The following is a 15,656-nucleotide window of genomic DNA, read 5'->3' as shown; positions in this document are numbered from 1 at the left end:
TTGAAGTGTTTGTGGAATTATAATGCAATAATATATGCCAATTGTTCTTGTAAATAAAGGCTGCTACTGCTGAATATTTGCTCCCTGCATGTAACAGCTAATGGTGTACAAATGACTGTATGAAGGCATACCCCAACCCATTACCAGTTTCAACAAGGCCTAACAAAATATTCTGAGCCTGATTCACATCACTGAAAACATTCCCCCATCTGTATATAAAAGATCAAATTTTGCCCACCACTTCTGCATTACGCTTTATGTTGCCAATAGATCACAAATCATTACCTACTTTTGAGTGGGTTTATGTACATAAAATACATATTCCATTCTAATAAACTTCAACAGCTTTTAGAGATATCTTTCAATAGAATTTAAAATAGGGCTGAAACATTCCTAATGGGTGGTAATTACTTATAAGGCCTCTACAGGTGTCTGTGAGAGTTTATGTATATACAGACACAGAAATACGTAAGCACATACTCATATGAATGTGCATACATGGGCAGCCTAGCCAGTAAGTCACCTTTTAATAGTGTACTTACATCATTTCCACTTCGACATTTTAGCAACATTAAAATGGTGTGTATAATGTACATATACCTAAAGAATTATGAACTTCTGCAAATGCCTGGAGTCAAACTCTTGTCTGAGTCTGTTGAGTCATGTAGCTATATGAATGGGAATAATCCCTAGCATGCCTGGGGACCCTCACAGAAAGGGGCTTTTGTGGTAATAATTGAGGATTCTTCCAGTCTTACCAATCTCCTAGATGTTTTTTTTAAAGTCAAAGTGCTTTCCGAGATATTCCTCCAATCACCTTTACTCCTCATTGCCCTCTTTACCAAAATCAAGTAGAATGTGAAAAAGTTATTACAGAATTTTAATTTTAAACCTCATACTGTCAATCTGGTTAATGCATCTCAGAAATACAAAAGATGGATCAATTTAGCTTAAAACAGTTCATTCAGGTAAAAATTTAGAGGCATTCATGGAAAAATTATACTATGTACTTAAAATGTTCGGCTATAGATTTTGTCATCCACTCTATTTCACATAAAACAGGTTATAAGCGACATTTGGGTAAAGCCTTCAAGGAGGCTTCCAGCTCTGTTGGCAGAGATGGTACAAGGTCACAGCAAATACACTGAGCTCTAATGCCAAACAGTGGTGACTCCATGACTACCATTACACTAAATCTTTACCACATGCATTCCTAACATGTTAATTTCTCAGGTTTAAATATTTTAAAATGTCACACTTCGCTATACTGAAAAAATACTACCATTTAGATTTAAGTCCAGTCAGAAAGTCAAGGCCAAAGCAGTTTCTGAAATGCGTTCATGTTTCCATATAAACATGCCTGGAATAGACACTCCGCGAGCATGTCAAGTACCTTCCCTCACACAATAACATGGTAATGTAGCATTCTCAGTGGGAGGATTCTCCCTTGTTTTGCCAAGTAAGAATAGAAACAACAAGACCAACCTTTTGGGTTTTTTTGCACATCCTACCAACACATCATTCAAGACATATTAAAACCCCTGTAAACTACCAAACTTAAGTTGAGGATGCATCAAGTCAGTACCACCTCCCTCAGTATACAGTTTGTTGAGACCTAGCAACAAAACTGGAGAACTTCTAATATCTTCACCTCATCCTGGCCATTCACGACACAGCTGTTAATCTCTATATTGTAAAGATGTAGTTCTTCATAAAGCCTGGCTCTGAATCACATCACTGAACTTATCAGGTAGAAGATAACCTCCTCCCACCCCTAAAAAGGCAGGAAAAGTGGGGTAGACAGAAGAAAGAAGCAGCACAAATTTCTTGAGCCTGCTTTATCTGAATACATGGGCAGTAGGTAGCTCCATCATTTCTGCCGCCATTCAGAGCTGCACAGATGGTGCAGAAGTGGGGAAAATGGCCCATTATTTTAGTGTTCATTGCCATTTCTCAGAAATCTATTAGCATCAGTGATCTTGACCAGATTCTTGCTAGTTCCCCTCTGTCAACACAGGCAGATACTGCCAAAGGCTAAACATTGCTTTGCATAATCAGGCTCACGTGCTTGATATTAATACACACATTTTCGGGTTATCCACATAGTAATAAGGCCAGATAACAACAACGTCTTCATCATCACTATGATTATAACTTCAGGATGTAAAAATGGTAAAACTGCAGGCTGTAGAATGAAACTGTTCTGGTCTACTTTTGTTTAATTTCTGACATCAGCAGAATTATTTGGCCTCAAAATACTTAAGTAGCTACTTTTAAATAATAACCTGCCCACTATGGTCAAGACTGAATAAAATCCTTGCACATATGTTCATCTTTCATTTCTCCATGATAGAAGATTTAAAAATTCAAGTTTGAGGTCATGCCATTTCACCTACACATTTCAGATGACATTGCAGAGCCTAGACAAACCAGTTTTGCCAATACTCCCAGAAAGATCAACTTCCTATTACACAAGGTAAACCAGAAAGAGGAACTGTCACCAATTCTTTTTTTCAGCTTCGTCACCCTTTTACTGAGGTAAAATTCCTTACACAGGATACACCACAGCCCATTTCTGCAGTGAATTAAATTACACATCCCCCATATATACCCTGGCAGGGAAACTAAGTGCATTCTCAGACATTTTATTAGTGACAGTGAGATCTAATAATGCAATTAACAGAAACTGAAATAAGATGGATTGCTTGGAGGCAAATCAGGCAGCCTAAGCAGTCAACCCATTTATTAGATTTAAAAACAAAACTCAACTAAGTCAGATACTGAGAATAAACACAGTAGTGAGATACATCCATGGAGAATGCAGGCTTGGAATATCACCACAAAATATGTGACCAAAGAGGTTAGTGATGATAAGCTCTCCCATTTCATTACTGTCATAACATTACTGATATTTGCTAAAATAATCCTTTCTAATGTGTATTTGCACTGAAGTAGGATTTAGACACAGTTAATATGTATTGCAATTCAAGGTGTATGTAAGCCAACCAGGAATCCTTCTTTCCCAATGTCTAGTATCTTTCAAGCACAGCCCTAAATTGTAAATAAACGCATGTAAAAATATCAGTCCCTTTGTAAGATACTTCATTTTGAGCACTGCATTTTTTTTGTTTAGTTCCTATCAATTTTTTAGAAAAAATATATCTGAATATTAAACTGAAAAAATCTTCCCCTAACAATTACTGTCTCTTATGTGAATGATTATCTTGATAACCTCAGAGAATTTTTATTGAAAATTGGAAATAGTGCTTTCTAATATTACAGAGTTTTCTGTTTAAAAAGCACAGCTAGGTCTCAAAAAGAATAACATACAATAAAAAGCAGTATAATTGCTTTTCATAACATGACAAACTTCATCTCCTTTGTAAAACATGCTGCTTACTACACTACTAATGGTACATTCCAATACTGTATGAAAAGTTTTCATTTCCATTTATAATCTTTTCCCAAAAAAGAAGACCTGAGTTCAAATTAACACTCTAATTAAAAAAAAAAGAAAAGCTTATAGCAACTCAGTATACTTTTATCATTAAGCAGCAGTAACCACATCTGGCTTACTACACACTGAGAGCATAAGCAAATTTATTCTGGGTCTAATATGAGAAAAAAATGAGACAATTCAATGACAATGATATTTCTAGAAAATATAATTGCTACTCAAGTTCTTACAAAGCACCTTAAAAAAAGTAATCAGTGGGTTTGGTTTTGCCATTTTAATTATATGTTTATAATAGTTTTAAAGTTCTGTTAAAACCAGCTCTATAAGGAGATCCTTAACTATAAGACATGTGACATTTAGTTGTCAGAATAAGCATCAGACGCTGAATCTAACAAATTCATACAGTAAATCATTATATCCTACAGGGCTTCTGATTTATCTACAGGATTCATCTTATATGAGTGCACTCAAGTTAAATACAGTGTAGACGTTCAGATAAATAAAACAACTTTCAAGGATAGGTTTCCACTATTTCTACTTTGAGTCAAGCTACACTGCAGTGATTTTTTAAAAATACTTACATGATAAAAAGAAAAACAGGAGAAAGATAAAAGCTGTAACAACTATTCTTCTGTCAACTGCAGATGCTAATCCAAGATCACCACAGAATTTTTATCGCAGCACTGATCTCGCCATTAAGTTGTCATCATATGGAAGGGATATAAATTATATCAGATGCAAAGATAATTGGGAAGATGAATAAATGGCTGAAGCTTTTCCCATGAAAAAGAACACACACAATGCAGACACACCCTTTCGCAAAAACACGCTAATTCGCAGAATAAAAGGGAGCTGAAGAAGTCAGAATGCCCTCAGCTCAGGAATGCCAAGAATCCCCGGAGGAATGCGTGCGGGCAGCCGGCTGCGACGCTCCCGACGCACCGCCATCTGGGCGACCCCCGGCCCGCCCCCCCCGGGGCTCCCCCCCAGCTCGGACACCGCGAGTTCACCTGAAAGCAGAGGCCGGCAGCAACACCTCCAGCCGAGGCGCGGCCACCACCGCGCCGGGAAAGCCCCGGCCAGTACACGCACGCGGGGAGAAGACCCCCGTTCTTTACAGCCACGAGAGAAAACCGAACAATATTCAGGTCTTATCGGAGTCTTCTTTTTTCCCCCGGCAACTCCCTCTCCCCTCGCCGCCGCTCAGCACGCCCGCCCCAGGGGCGGCACCGCGGCCACTCTCCAGCGCAGCCCTTGGGAGTGCTCGGGGCAAGGCCTGTCCCGGCACGGCCGGCGCTCCGCCAGCCTCCCCGCGCGTTACCAGCTGGTCGTGCAGGGCGACCCGTGCTCTTCTCTCCCCACGCCCGGGAGAACTCGGCGTGCTCGGCCTTTGGAAAGGAACGTGTTTAACGAAGGGAAATGAGGGAGAAAAGTCAGCGACCCACGGCGACTCAACGCTGGGAACCACCTCCACAGCCGCGGCGTCCCGCCTCGGGCGGCAGCACACGGCGACGTCCCCGACGCCCACCACGCTCCGCTCAGGTCGCGCCACAGCCCTGTGCCCCGCCCGGCCCCGGCCATCTCGGCAGGGAAGAGTGGGCGACGCGGTGCTTCCTCCCCGCCCCCGCCGCCTCAGCTCCCAGACCTCCCGTCGCAAGCGGCCGCCGCCGCCGCTCTCCTCACCCGTCCCGAGCCGCCTCGCCCGCTGAGAGGGATCTCCGTCAACTTCGTTCCGCCGCCAGAGCTGAGCGCGGACCGCCCGCCCCCTCCAGCGGGCCCTGACGGGGAGGAGCCAGGCAGGAGGGGGTGGGGGGGCGCTCCCTCAGGTGAGCGAGGGGCTTCCTTGCGCGCGCGCGGCAGTTTCCCGCCTGTCCCAGCCCCGCCCGCGGCCGTTGGCCTTCCTGAGGGGGAGCGCGGCGCGCGGCGGCTCCTCAGTCTGGAGCTGCGCCCCCCCCCGCCGGCAGACGCCTATAAACCGTAAACAGAGGGGAAAATCACCCAACTCCTCTTTTGTTCAGGCCGCGGGAAACGGTGCCAGGGCAAAAGTGGGTTGGATAAAACAATCCTCTGCAAAAGAAACCCAGCCCCGGGCCCAGGTACTGTCAGCCCGATGCTGCTTGACAGTCAGGCTTGTTTTCCCTCGCGAGTGCGGCCCGTCGGTGTGTGGAGGAGGCTGGCGAAGCTCCTGCTGCGACGGGGAAGAGCTGAGGCAGCACAAGGGCAGGGCAGGGCAGGCGCGGTTTTGGACGTGTGGTAGAGGTAGAGAGGGAAGGAGTGAGGAGCTGGGCCACGGCATGCAGTCTGGAGCAAACAGGGCAGTGTGCCTGTACTGCTCGGAGAACAGTATCACGAGCACCTCTGGGCACACATCTTCAGCGTTTTGGATAGTTTTCGCAAGGTCTTCAGCTAGACTGGAAATACCACAACAGAGCGCTTGCAGATTTCCAGAATGTTCTACATATATAGTGAGAACTGAAGTACTGCTATCCTGCAGCATGTCTCTATCCCCTGATCCATGTGCAAAGGAAAGCTAGGTACTAAGGACTTGTGGTTTATAAGTGTCATACAAAAAAAAATAGAGTGGCTATAACCACAAGAATCAGGCCTCAGTTAATTTCTTCCACCCTCAGAAATTTGTCCTCAAGATTTGAACCACCTGAAACAAGCAGCATTGTCAGAAAGAAAGGTTACAGTGAATATACAGGGGAAAAAAAAATATGATAGATCCATGTCTAAAACACAGAAAAAAATCAATATATAAGCCATGAAAGCCACTTACAGAGTTGTTCTACAGGAGTATGGATAGGCTGCATCCTCTTTTCAAATCCAGCTGTGCTAGAGATCACTGCTCAAATTTCTATCAGCTGCTCTGCTACCTACTGTCAAAACAAGGCTAGTTAGCAAACACTAGTGCATGGAATTGAATTGTATATAATTGTATGGAATTTCTGTGGAGAATGCCCCTGTCTTAATTAGGATGTATAAAACAAAAGAGGTTGAACCAGAAAAGTAACTGTTCCCAGTACAACATCAATACTGGCACTTCTGGGGCACTATATCCAGTTTTAGGTTCTGTGCTTGGGGGAGAAAAAAAACAAACAAAAAAAACGAGTTCACACAAATCTACAAAACATCAGAAAATTAAATGCATTCTGAGAATTTGAAAAGACATGTATCTCGGTAGTATTCCAAGTCAATGTTTCATAAGGATGTATTGATAGCTGCAAGAAACAGTCAAAAGCAAAACAGGGAGACAGAGAAGTAGTGACTGACAGTAATAGCTTGTGATAAAATACTATACTGATGGTTAATCAGTAGGAAGAACTGTAAACTGTGGGAACTGGACAAATTATAAACTGTTCTCAAGAAGCAGCTAGTGAGGTGTTTGCAGACATCTAACTTCTCATTTGATGAAAGGGTGGATATATTAGGTGTGGCAGGGGCTATATAGACTTGTGCTGTGGAAAAATACACCTCTACATAATGAACTAAATTAATTCTCCCTCAAAATGATTGTTGAGAGGAAAGCCATAGATGTAGAGATTTTTCTGCCCTTGGTATGAAGTTGACTTGTCAGAAAAATGCTCATGAGGCAGAACAGCCTAAACTTGTGTTGCCGTGTTGATATTTTACATACTTTGCCATTTTCTTTTCATATACATTTTTTCACATAATCAGAGATCCATGACTAATCTTGGAGATGTTTAAGTAAAAGATTTATATAGTTTGCTTAGCTCCTTTCACTGTAGTTTTCAGAAAACACACTAAGTTCATCCCCCACCTTCTGGAACTGGTAAAACTGAGAAACAAGGAATGGGAAAGAAACAAAGTAAATAAACTTTTTTCTTTTTCTTTTCCTCAGAGTTACATGAGCTATGTGGCAAAGTTTTCAGTTCAACTCACAGACACACGTGTATATGGCTGTATTTTATTACAATTAAAGTGTAAAGAAATATGCTGACTGTTTGGCCTCGCATTGTAGTTTTGTAATGTGTGTAGGAATTGAACTTAATAGAAAACAAAATGCTTCATTAAAGGAGTGTATGCACATAAAATTTTCAGATTATTGTTAAAGAAGTGTATACACATAATTTTCAGATGATTGTTAGAGGTTAATTAGAACAGGTGTTAATGATATTATACAATAATACATTTCCATTGTATTTAGAAAAAAACATTCATTTCTTGCTTAAACAGGCTATGATGGTTACTAGGTATTATTATATAGTCTATAATTATTGTTTTTCCATGATGTATTACCTATCAGGTAACAGCTCAGGAGACAATTCAATTGATATCTGGCATGTTCAGCATTAAACTGCTTAGAAAACTGTTCTCTTGTTCTGTACTAAGTTTCAGAAAAAAATGTTTCATATGATAATTAGGCCAAGCCATTTTTTTTTCTTTATTTTTTTGGATTGAAGACAAAAAAAAAAAAAAAAAAGGAGAGAGCAAAGAAGGTGGGACCAGCACAATTGCTAAAACTCATACTGTGAGCATCCCAGACCGAAAAGGAGAGCTTTGACTGGATTTTGATTCAAAGCTCTATCCTATATTCCTTGAGCCTTTGAGGGAAGTTTAATTTGAACTTTGACATTTTCATTAAAACTGTAGTTTAAATCAAATGTTTTGTCAAACAGTTTCTTACAGATCTTTGGCATATACTGAACATGAGTTTTAGAAGTACTTGGTGTAATAATGCTACAGACATTAAAGCTTTGTTCACTAAGAGCCATAGTCCAGCCAGACTACTGCAAAAGTACAAGGTTGTCCAATGAGGTAAGAATTTTTTGAAGGAATATATACAGACACAGCAATAAGCTAAAATTGCACTGAAGAGTTAGGTCATACACAGAATATCCTCTCAGTGCAGGCTACCATTTCCTTTCCCACCCTTCATCCACTTACTTTTCTCTTCCTCTACTTTAAATGAAGGCTTTGGTCCTTGTTTACAAAACAGGCTGGACACTATGATTAATGTCTCTCTGTCCAGGCAGCATATTATCAGGCAGTTGTGAAATACAATACAAAATGGAGTATGCAGCTAAAGCAAAAACAAACAGTAATGCCCTAACAGCTTGTGCTGAAGATTAATTCCAGCTGCTAGCTACTCCAGCATACCTCGGGTACTGAATAGCACTCCCTAAATCCGTATCTCCTTTTGCATTGAGCCAGACTGTATTGAAAGCTTGGTTTAATAGTGCTGTGCTTGGCTCTTAGCAAGACACGTTTCTCTCTCTATATTCAACTACACATCGAACTGAATTTTGATACTTTATTATAGTCCTCTGATTTCCTTGCAGGAGTCACAGTGGAAAGGGAAAAAAAAAGAGCCTTTCTCACATTACTTTGAAACATTGCTTCTGACTCATCTTTTACAATAGATATTGCAAATGTTCTCAAATTATTAGAAAAGACTAGGTGTCTGTTGCTTAAGAAATAACAAAATTATCCCAGTTATTTCTGTATCCAGTAAGGTATCAAATAGACATTTTTATCTATTTCTTATTTCAAAAAACACATTCTTCAAAATTCAGGTCTTTGTTCTAGTATCTACTGTTATTTTCACTGACTTGTATTCTCAAAACATTTTATCCTAAACAGAATGTTTACAGAGTTGATTCTAAAATTTTATCTGTAAAATTGTATCTGTATTGCAACCATTTTAACAAGCTTAACAAAGCACTTTTTTGCTATATGAGCATGAGAAGGTACCCTTTTATAAAAATCAGGCCACTTTGGCTATCACAGAACACCAAGGAACAATTCTATTTTAAAGATAAAATCTACTGTGGTGTAAATTTACTTTCAGAGGAGGATTTGGGTTATTTGAAGAAATTTAATTTTACACTCTTACCAGATGCTTTTTTAATATATGACCTCTGTTTTTACCTTGAAAGATAACTAACCAGAAAGGGACGCCCTTCATTTTCCTCATTTCTTATTTTTTCCCCTCTTTTCATAGTGGCCTTCCTTCCTTTCCTTCCTTTTCTTCCTTTCCTTCTCTCTGCTTTTTCTTTTTGAGGGTAGACCCTGTCTTTTTCATTTGTCATGTCTTGTTCTCCCATTTCTCAAATCTCCCATATACAGCTGTCAAACACACAGGGTACTGCTGATGCAGCCCAGAGCACTGGGTTCCCTCTGTCTCTAACCCAAGCATGCAATGTGGAGAGGTATGTAACAATATTCTAAAAAACTCTGAACAATCCCAGCCATTAGGGTAGCTATTCAAGAACTTATTTACATTGCAGGAGAATAAGATGTGGTAAATAAAATTTATAAAATGACAGTTGAAATTGTAGAACAAGATTAATATTTTCAGATGTCTTCAACAGGGGAAAATACCTGTTTCTATTTTATGTTAGCTAGTCCATGGTAAGGAAAAAAAATTAGGAGATGAAGATTCAAACTATAATTTGTCTTCTGTATAATTTAATTTCATTTTAGTTAGCTCAAGTTTACAAATACTCTTCCTACTGAATATAAGAATGTACAATTATTAATCTTACTTATGTACATAGAAATCAAGAGTGAAATACAACATTCAAAGGTGCAAGGTGAAATGAAGATACCATTGACTTTAAAAGCTGTTGAGAAAATAAAACACAAAGTTTGATCACACATAGTAAGATAGCTTCAACATTAATTCAACAAATAACGTATAGTCTAGTAATTAAGTGAATAATTACTACTGATATGAACTTCAGTTAAAGATTTTGGACACTGTTCTATATTTGGCCACCACAAGCCTTTCTGACCTCCCATTCTTCTCCTTGGACAGCTTTTGGCTATATCCACATTTATTTCTTCACCTTAATGACACAGTCTTGCTCCCACTAGCCTTACTCAAGTAATCCTAGCAGTGACAAAAGAAGTTTTTCCAAGATGAGCCTGCAGAAATCCTGGGTGCTACCAAGTGCATCTACATTAACGTTCCAGAAATCACTGTAACTGTTACCTGCTCTGCTGTGGTCTGTGTAGCTCCTCTTGGTCAAGACCAGCCTGCTAGGATTCAGCTGTGCCCACACTGCAGGAACAAACTGGGGTTTTGGGAGTAGCAATGACAAAGTCTCTGTTTTGCACAAATATGTAAAGTTAGTAATCTGTTGGCATTGTCAATGTATTTATTTGAAGAAAGCTTAAAGGGCACATTATTTCAGTCATTGCAAATGTAAACATTGATTAATTTATCACAGAAATAGTAATAGTGGTAAATTAAATGGCTCATATACTCTTTATGCATGTAGCTCTTAAGAACTACTGCTCTTACTTATTTTATAATAACAGACTCAGCATTGGGACTTTGTACAATGCGTTGTAGAGCTCCATGCAGATATAGATCCATACCAAAAAATGCTTTGCAATCTAAGTAGACAAAAGATTTAATCCCAAAAATGAACACAGAATGTGCTGTGCTGAAACCAAAAACAGGTATCATGGCAAGATAATGCAGAGACTTCCTGAGTAATTTAACAATTCTGAAATAACATGCAAATGTGTAATGTTAAGCAAATGAAGCTTTTTAAATGTATTTAAAGTTTAACCTAACATAAATATTTGCAAAATTAAGGTCTAAATTCTTAAGATTGGCATCCAAAGATTATGTCCTGGACACAGAATGTATTCTGTCTCTGAAATATTAATTTCAAATCTTGTTTTATCTTTAAGATTACCTTGCCCTAGGGTATGCAGGCAATTTAACACGTATCTAGTGTACCAAGGAGGACAGCACATAAGAACAAAATTAATATTTTAATGTTTAAAATGTACTGTTTATTAAAAATATAGCAGGACAAAGTTGCATTTAGTTTAATGTATCAATTAATCCTTTTAGTCACATGAAGATTTGCAGACATTATATCTTATATGCAGTTTTCTTAAAAATGTGTTTGTGTCTGTGATGAGAACTAAGGCCAATATCCAGTAAAGAATTTAGGCTCCTAATTGCCACTGAAATCAAATTATTTCAACAGAGAGGTAAAATGTTAAATATATTGTTGGGTTTAGACCCAGGTAACTTTTTGAACAGAGATAAAATCATCACTATCCCGTGTAAAAATTATCTCTTTTTTTCTTACAGGCATGCATGGATATCTAAAGTCTAAAGCAGGATCCTCTAAGGTAGTTTTGGTGTGTTGGCCAGCATCCCTTTTTGCTGTTGTGCAATCGCACCACCTGGTGGCTACAGTTATTGCAACCGTTCTGCTCCTGTGACAGACCTGCAGCTGAGTAGCTTGGAACTAAAGACCAGGAAAAAAAGTATTACGTTTACTATTCTTAAGATTGCTTTTATCTCTAGCCACTTTTCTTAATCAGGTGAGGTAATATAATTTAAATAGTTTTGTGAAACAATATTTTAGAAGAGATATAAACACTTCAGTAATGTCCTGTATAAGAAACTTTAAGGATTGACTTACAAAGATACTGATCTTCCTGCTTTAAAGGTAAAGCATTGCTCCCAATTCACCTGCAGTATCTTAACTACTGATGCTCTGAAGACTTAAAAAAATATTTGTATCTTTTCAAATTTAAGCAAGACCCAGAAAGGCAGGTTTTAGTGAACTGGAATTTCCAACATTTATAGGTTTGTTTTGTCAGGACTGATGTAGAAAACTGCTTAAACATGTGCTTAACTTAAAATCCCTTCTTCAATCCTGCTGATTTAAGTATGACATAAACAGTTATTCAAAATGAAACATGGAAAACTGTTTAGGGCTGAACATCGCACTTGGAGACCGAAGCAGGGGAAAGAAAGGGAAAATGAATGAGCGATATGGAAATCCTTTGATTTTCCTTTTTCAAAGGGTAAAAAAAAAAAAAAAGGTAGAAAATAGACATGCAACTTTTTTTACTCATTTGGAAGGGTGGAAACCATAGCAGAATAAAGTCAACTGTCTCCTAACTGAAAAAATATATCCAATATGTATTTTAAAAAGTAAGTGAACAACAAAAGAAAGACTTTTAACCTATAAAGAAAGTTACACTGCAATAACAACAAATTATATTACCACAGTGTGAGATTCACCATGTCAGGAGCCAGTAGAAGAGTCTGCATGAAATTGAGAGGTTGCTGAAAGGAAGTAGTGGATTAAGATCTCAGAGGGACACTACCCTGTCTCTCCTCACTTTGAGGCTCTAGGAAGGAATTGTGTGCTTTATGGGAACTGCTAACCAAAACCCAAAATCAAGCATGACATAAATGTTTATGCAATAGAATATACATGCATATAATAAGCATTTAATGGAGAATTAAATTTTTAAAAATTTTCAGTTCCACTTGTGAACTTAGGACTTGTTTTGCACAACTCTTACAAAATGTATTCTGAGAACTAAAACCAAGAACAAACAAACAAATGAAACAAACTCAGGGGAACTAGTTCATCTTGGCCTTTACTATGGTTATTCCTTGCTTTCTTTTGAAAATATCAAACACTGTCTTGTATGGGTTTCCATTTCAGATTCCATCTGTTGTCTTAAGAGAAGTTTACAGCCTAATTATGAGTCAGCCCAGAATACTTAAGGTATTTTAAATCCTCAAATATAGAGGCTTCAGTGATGAAACGGGTTCTGTCTTTGGCACTCATGCGAAGTCTGCTCATCTTTACTGGGGCTTAAAGCACTCACAGAGGTATGTTTATATAGATTTGACACCATGCTGATAAAGTCAACTGATGCTCCAGTTTTCAGTTAGTACTATTTTCTTTAGGTAGAAAGCTTTTCCTGGTTAGATAGTGTTTTGTAACTGTAGAGGGTGCTCTTAAAATACTGGTGATGGTAGTAATATATGGCAATCAGTTTCTTTTTATGTGAAGCTTATGAATGTTAGGATGTTTATATTTAGCAAAGAAAGTTGTTGTACAGCTAGTGTGTTTTATTTTGGATATGGGCAAGAGTCACTATCCCTATTTGTATCCAAATACATCCCTGGAAACTTTTCTGGATTTGTTTTATTTTTGCAAGTATGTTTCTGACAAACAGTGATAGTATCTTCTGAGAAAACTATTGATGCTATCTAAAACAAGTGGAAAGAAATACTAAATAGAATGTATTTTTATTTGCAAGGTTATTGAGAGTTGGATAAGAGCTTATTGTTCCAAAGTAATTTAAATATTTGCAAAAAATCTTTAGTTAAATGAAGTTGATGCTCTTACATTGTGCTATTTGGAATTCTGTTCATCAGGATTTAACATTATTTTAATTTGGTTTGTCTGTAGTTTGGTTGATTGCTCCACCGTACTCCCAAGCGATCTGTTTTTTATACTTCTCTAACTAAATTAGCAGGGGGGAAAAATTCTAGATACATTAGACTAAATCAAACTTTGTCCTGCTGTATTTTTCCCTCAACCATACAACATATGTATAATTTTTAACATAAAGTTATGTGTTCCCCTCCATACATCCAATAAATTGAGTTAATTCTGTATGCTTTAAAAATGTTACCTCTTTCCATAGATGGTAGAGTCTATAAACCTCAGAAGAATAAGAATTTTATTTTAATCAGAACCGCAATAAGCTCATTTTAGAGCAGTGTGAGGAGAGTTAACGTTTATGAGGTCAGGATCTTTCCTGTGAGATCATGACTAGGCTACGGGCTTATGCCAGCAGTGCTCTGTCGGTCCTGGATGTGATGAGGTGTGATCTTTGACATGACTCTGTCAAAAAAGCCTATACCATAACATATACTTACAACAGCAAAACTACACTTTCTCTTGAATAGGTTGTTGCACTGGGGGGTTAATGAAACACATGCTGCAGAAGCACAATTCTCCCAATCTAACTTTTCCTAACGACAATTACTTTGCTTTTTATACTGGATTTGCATACTTATCCTGAGAAGGTACTCTTAGACATAAACTCAGATAATAAAACTTTCACCAGTGGTCACTCATTTGAGATCCAGACATCATATAAGATTAACCCTATTTCAGATCAGGTCTACAGAACATATTTATTATATATTAGAGTGTCACAGTGGCTGTGACTCTTCATTGCACTTTTGTAACAGCTCTACTGTAGGCCCAGTTTAGAGCATAGAAGTCAGTGCAGCTTGTTCTGTCTGGGGAAGCCCTCTGAGCTTTTTTGGCTAACTTCAGCAGCATCTATTCTAGGGAGCCTGCCAAGATCACTACACTAGGAAACCTTTTAAGCATAGTCCAAGCTTAACAGATGTTTGCTGGCTTCTAATGAGATGAATTTGGTCTGTTTCAATCTCCAGTTTCTGCATCAAATTCATCACTCTATCAGCTTGCAGGTTAGGGCATGTCTCTTAATGTGTTTGTACACTGTATGATACTAAGGGGACTTCATGTTACCTAGGGCTGTGACTGCAGGCTTGCCATGTGAATAGTCAAATGAAATTCTCTCTTTGTGAGGGCTGGCAAAATTAACTATCCCCACACATCAGGCACATCTCTTCAATAGAAGAAATGATACTGCCTGAGCTCCAATGGTGGAAATATTTCTGATGTGAGTCATGTAACAGGAACACAAGATAGGTCAAAGACAAGGTGTTTGTCTCATACGGCTTTCCTTCTCAAGATTTAGTATTAAGTAGTAATTTGAACAAACGAAAACCTAAGTCATCCTCAACCTTCATGAGTACACTAAAGATAAATAGGCATGCTTAATTCTCTTTCTATCACAGTATTTCTGATGTGCAGTGTTTTCATTTCCATAGGAGAAACTGAAAGTGTCTCACCTAAGCATCCCTTATATTGAGGTTCTTAAAATGCAAAATTAGAAAAGCAAATTTAATACCCATGATAAGAGCCAAGACTTGAACACAGACTTCCTCTGATCACTAATCCTCTATTCAGTGAGCTATTAGATAAAACAGATAATACTTTTCCTCCCCTATTTTGTAAGAAAACACTGGCATAACTTCCAAATCCTAGGTGAGTTCGGAAATGTATTTTGGAGATGTTCATGTTTCTACAGCTCACATTAAAGGACCAGAATGTCAGAAACAGATGGAACTCAAGACCCATCACCCTTTAGTCTTTAGTAATGGTCAGTCTGGGTGTAACCTATCAACTTTGGCCGTTTCTGTGGTGGACCCTCTTTCACCCAAGTGTGGAAAGAGTCCGTGTACTTCATTCTGGGCTGGAGATTGCACTAGGCAGCAAAGCATGACAGTACCAAAACCTCTAACCTGTAGCCACGTACAAAAATTACCCAATGCATTCTAAATTGAATCCAC

The 15,656-nt window shown here is 38.6% G+C and overlaps 1 protein-coding gene and 1 long non-coding RNA gene across 4 annotated transcripts in view; one reads left to right on the top strand and one right to left on the bottom strand.

The window, feature by feature from the left end:
* The window catches only part of CGNL1 (cingulin like 1), a 60,055-nt gene extending 54,817 nt beyond the window's left edge, over positions 1-5,238 (bottom strand). The window contains exon 1 of one of the 3 annotated variants that reach the window (XM_032990335.2): positions 5,141-5,238. The gene's annotated coding sequence lies outside the window, so the exon portion shown is untranslated. Of the gene's footprint in view, positions 1-4,038; positions 4,405-4,467; positions 4,614-5,140 lie in introns of those variants that run through there. The other 2 variants (XM_032990334.2, XM_032990336.2) reach the window with 2 other exon arrangements.
* Positions 5,200-13,079, top strand: LOC116961031. The gene is made up of 4 exons (XR_004406731.2): positions 5,200-5,283; positions 8,098-8,236; positions 11,538-11,716; positions 12,916-13,079. It is a non-coding gene; the product is annotated as an uncharacterized LOC116961031 (long non-coding RNA).
* Positions 13,080-15,656: the final 2,577 nt, after the last annotated feature.

Source organism: Tyto alba, unplaced genomic scaffold (assembly GCF_018691265.1).
Source record: "Tyto alba isolate M040663 unplaced genomic scaffold, T.alba_DEE_v4.0 Super-Scaffold_41, whole genome shotgun sequence".
In the NCBI taxonomy this organism is placed as follows: Eukaryota; Metazoa; Chordata; class Aves; order Strigiformes; family Tytonidae; genus Tyto; species Tyto alba.
The sequence above is the reverse complement of the archived record's forward strand: the minus strand, read 5'-3'. Positions and strand labels throughout refer to the sequence as shown.